Genomic DNA, 5290 nt, shown 5'->3' with positions numbered 1-5290 from the left:
TGGGAAGTAAGACTTGGCCACTGGTCGATTAACGAACCTATAACAAATATGTACATATATGTCAAAGTATGTTCAAAATATAATTACAACATTTTTAATACGTTTTAATGTTTTAAGTTTATTAAGTCAGCTGTCCTCGTTAGTAACCTACAACTAGTTGTCCATAGTTAGATGTACAGAAAATAAATTGATATATATTATCTTGACCCAATCCACGACCCAGTGTATACACTTCTCAGGCTAGATCACAACTCAAAGTATATATATTTTTGCAATCAACCTCAACCCTGTATAGCTAACTCCAACATTACTGCATATAGAGTGTCTATGGTTGTTCCAAATAATATATATAGATGGGTCGATATGATATGTCAAAACATTTGCATACGTGTCTATGGTATCCCAATATTACATAATATATTAGAATATATGTATTATACAATATAAGTTAGCTAGGATATGATTAATATAGATTTGTTACCAATTTTCACATAGCTACAACAAGTAAAAATATCCAATCTTGTTTTACCCATAATTCTTCGTTTTAAATCCGTTTTGAGTGAATCCAATTGCTATGATTTTATATTGAACTTAAGTTTATGAATCTATACAGAAAAAGTATAAGTTTATAGGCGGAACTACAGGTTACAAGTCATTTTTGTAAAGGTAGTCATTTCAGTCGAAAGAACGACGTCTAGATGACCATTTTGGAAAACATACTTCCACTTTGAGTTTAACCATGATTTTTGGATATAGTTTCATGTTCATAAGAAAAATTATTTTCCCAGAAGAACAACTTTTAAATCAAAGTTTATCATAGTTTTTAATTAACTAACCCAAAACAGCCCGCGGTGTTACTACGACGGCGTATGTCCAGTTTTATGGTGTTTTTCGTGTTTCCAGGTTTTAAATCCTTAAGTTAGCACATCATATATATATATATAACATGTGTTTAGTTGATTTTAAAATTCAAGTTAGAAGGATTAACTTTTGTTTGCGAACAAGTTTAGAATTAACTAAACTATGTTCTAGTGATTTCAAGTTTAAACCTTCGAATAAGGTAGTTTTATATATATGAATCGAATGATGTTATGAACATCATTAATACCTCAGGTTTTGTGGATAAACCTACTAGAAATGAGAAAAATAGATCTAGCTTCAAAGGATCCTTGGATGGCTTGAAAGTTCTTGAAGCAGAATCATGACACGAAAACAAGTTCAAGTAAGATTTCCACTCGAAATAAGATTGTTATAGTTATAGAAATTGAATCAAAGTTTGAATATGAGTATCCTTATATTAGAAAGATATCTTACTGTAAATAAGAAAGATTTCTTGAGGTTGGATGATCACTTTACAAGATTGAAAGTAAGCTAGCAAACTTGGAAGTATTCTTGATTTTATGAAACTAGAACTTATAGAATTTATGATGAACACTTAGAACTTGAAGATAGAACTTGAGAGAGATCAATTAGATGAATAAAATTGAAGAATGAAAGTGTTTGTAGGTGTTTTTGATCGTTGGTATATGGATTAGATATAAAGGATGTGTAATTTTGTTTACATGTAAATAAGTCATGAATGATTACTAATATTTTTGTAATTTTATGAGATATTTCATGCTAGTTGCCAAATGATGGTTCCCACATGTGTTAGGTGACTCATATGGGCTGCTAAGAGCTGATCATTGGAGTGTATATACTAATAGTACATACATCTAAAAGCTGTGTATTGTACGAGTGCGAATACGGGTGCATACGAGTAGAATTGTTGATGAAACTGAACGAGGATATAATTGTAAGCATTTTTTTAAGTAGAAGTATTTTGATAAGTGTTTTGAAGTCTTTCAAAAGTGTATGAATACATATTAAAACAATACATGTATATACATTTTAACTGAGTCGTTAAGTCATCGTTAGTCGTTACATGTAAATGTTGTTTTGAAGCCTTTAGGTTAACGATCCTGTTAAGTGTTGTTAACCCATTGTTTATTATATCAAATGAGATGTTAAATTATTACATTATCATGATATTATGATGTATTAATATATCTTAATATGATATATATATACAATTAAATGTCGTTACAACGATAATCATTACATATATGCCTCGTTTCGAAATCCTAAAGTTAGTAGTCTTGTTTTTACATATGTAGTTCATTGTTAATATACTTAATGATATGTTTACTTATCATAATACCATATTAACTATATATATATATATATATATCCATATATATGACATCATATAGTTTTTAAAAGTTTTAACGTTCGTGAATCACCGGTCAACTTAGGTGGTCAATTGTCTATATAAAACCTATTTCAATTAATCAAGTCTTAACAAGTTTGATTGATTAACATATTGGAAATACTTAATCATGTAAATTACAATTTCATTTAATATATATAAACATGGAAAAGTTCGGGTAACTACAAATTAGGGGCCATACCCGTTTCCTAATTATTAGGTTACGAAGCTAAAAAGAGGTGATATTCAATATTCATAATCCAGCCATAGAATGTAGTTTTTGATCACTTGTGTCTATTTCGTAAAACATTAGTAAAATCAGCGCATGTATTCTCAGTCCCAAAAATATATATAAAAAGGGAGTAATGAAACTCACAGTACTGTATTTTGTAGTAAAAATACATATGACGACATTGAACAAGTGTAGGGTTGGCCTCGGATTCACGAACCTATATCATTTATATATATGTTAACACATATAATGGTAATCGAACAAATTTATGTATTAATAGTAATTGTTATTTTAATAACTTGTATATTTTATTAATAACTAAATTAGCTATATTTATTTTATATACTTTAGATAAATAATTAGTATTTATTATGAAAATATTAATGTTGTTATGTGATACGTATTAAATATATTCTTATATAGCTATTTATTTGGTAAAATAATATTAATAATAAAAAATAAAAAAAATTTGTATCTTTTTATGATAATAATAACACTAAAATAATTAGATTTAGTAATGATTCTGATATTAATATTTTTGATAATAATGCTAATAATAATAATAACTATAATAATAACTTTTAATATTAATGATAATGATTTTAATCCTAATGATACTGCTAATAATAACCTAATTGATAATACTAATAATAATAATAATACTTATAATAATAATAGTAGTAATAATCTTAATATTAATATTACTGATGATAATAATTACAATAATAACACTTTTGATAATAATATAAATGATAATCTAATAACACTTGTATTAGTAATAATAATAATAATAATAATAATAATAATAATAATAATAATAATAATAATAATAATAATAATAATAATAATAAATAAATAAATAAATAAGTAAACTACCTCAAAAGCTTTTCCCAAAAACAAAATGCCCCAAACAGGCTCGAACCCACGACCTCCCGTTCACATAACAAACACCCATACCATTCGTGCAATCTAATTTTTCTAATTATTATTACGCCCATAATTATATAACCCGTCGTTTACAGTCATCATCAATATCATGTATCGTACCATAGTTATACACACCATAATCATCGATCATTTCAAAATACAAGCCCAAGATTATAAATGGCCCATTTGAAGCCTAATCTAACTAATTTTAATGACTTAAACTACAGCCCAATTAGTGATTTGTGGTAAATCCAAATTGTAGTCCAACAACTGTAATCAAACAATTTCGTTTCCTGGTCTTGTACAACAAACGAATAGCAACAATCGAAGGATAACCGTAGGGTTTGTGATTTTTCGAACAGGAAGAGAACAGATTAAGCTCTTCATCATCTTACACGTAAACGTGATCATCTCATCATCATCATCAATCGTTCTTCACTGTTTTCCCTCCCCTTCATCATCGAATCTTATCATCACTGTACGTCTTCATCATTAATACTACTGTTACTATTCATCGTCATCTTCACTAATTATTATCACATCGTTTTACTTCGTTCACAGTTTAAAGTATACAAAATCTGTAGCAGCAGTCGTGGGTTTTGTGGTTGTTGATCGAAAATAGAAGAAAAGGGAAGACAAATGTGGATGATGGTGATCGATGGAGGTTGTGGTGTTTGAAAACAGGAGAGAGAACAGAAATTAGCAGCAACAGGAATGGTTTAATTGATGGTGTTTTCCCGATGGTTATTCCGGCTGTTTAAACAAAAAAAAATAGTAGCAAACAATAAAATGATCATGATGGTGTTTTGATGATTGCAAATAGGAACTAGTCAGAGTAGTTTCATTATGGTTTTTGCAGGTTATGGTTTGGTGATCTTCATTGACTGCAGTAGCAGCTTTATTCGATGATGGTTCGTTGGTGATTAAGCTGTGAAACAGAAAACGAGAAAGTGATGTTTTATGGTGGTGGGTTGCAGCATGAAACGGACTGAATGACAGTAGTTTATGGGTTGTGATTGATGAAGATGGTGGTTAAATAGAGGTGGTGAATAAGGTGGTGGGTTGTTGTGATTTTTCGCAGATGGAAACAGCTGCAAAACAACAGCTTTTTAGCGGCATCAAGTGATGGAGATGGAAGGTTGTATAAGGTGCAAGGTGGGAATGGTGATGGCTCATGGTGGTGTATATATATATATATATATATATATGTATATATATATATTTATATATATATATATATATATACATATATATATATATATATATATACATATATATATATATATATATATATATATATATATATATATATATATATATATATATATATATATATATATATATATATATATATATATATATATATATATAAGCATATACATCCATGAACTATGTATCACTTTTATCTATATATTGTGTCAACCAAAACCATCCATATCACCATATATATATATACATATATATATACATATATATATATATACATATATATATATATATACATATATATATATATATATATATATATATATATATATATATATATATATATATATATATATATATATGGTGATGTTGAATTAAAGAACACAGTGCAAATGACTAATCATTCACAAGTCACGGATAATTTAACTATTAATCTTGCCGACAGTTTTATTAAGATATTATATCGTGTCCATTGCTAAACAGTTAAAATTTAAAAGTGTTCCTAAAAATCCCAAATTTTCAATTTAAGTCCATTTATTTATTCTGGTCATTACCTGTTTGAAACCTGATCAAAAAGGTTCGTTAATTATTTATTTTCTGTTCCAAATGATATGTACGGAGTACTAAAATTTGATCTAGAAAGGTAAAAAATATTTTTATCAAATCTAAAATCTTCG

The sequence above is a fragment of the Rutidosis leptorrhynchoides genome, chromosome 2, assembly GCF_046630445.1.
Source record: "Rutidosis leptorrhynchoides isolate AG116_Rl617_1_P2 chromosome 2, CSIRO_AGI_Rlap_v1, whole genome shotgun sequence".
NCBI classification, from domain to species: Eukaryota; Viridiplantae; Streptophyta; class Magnoliopsida; order Asterales; family Asteraceae; genus Rutidosis; species Rutidosis leptorrhynchoides.
The sequence above is the reverse complement of the archived record's forward strand: the minus strand, read 5'-3'. Positions refer to the sequence as shown.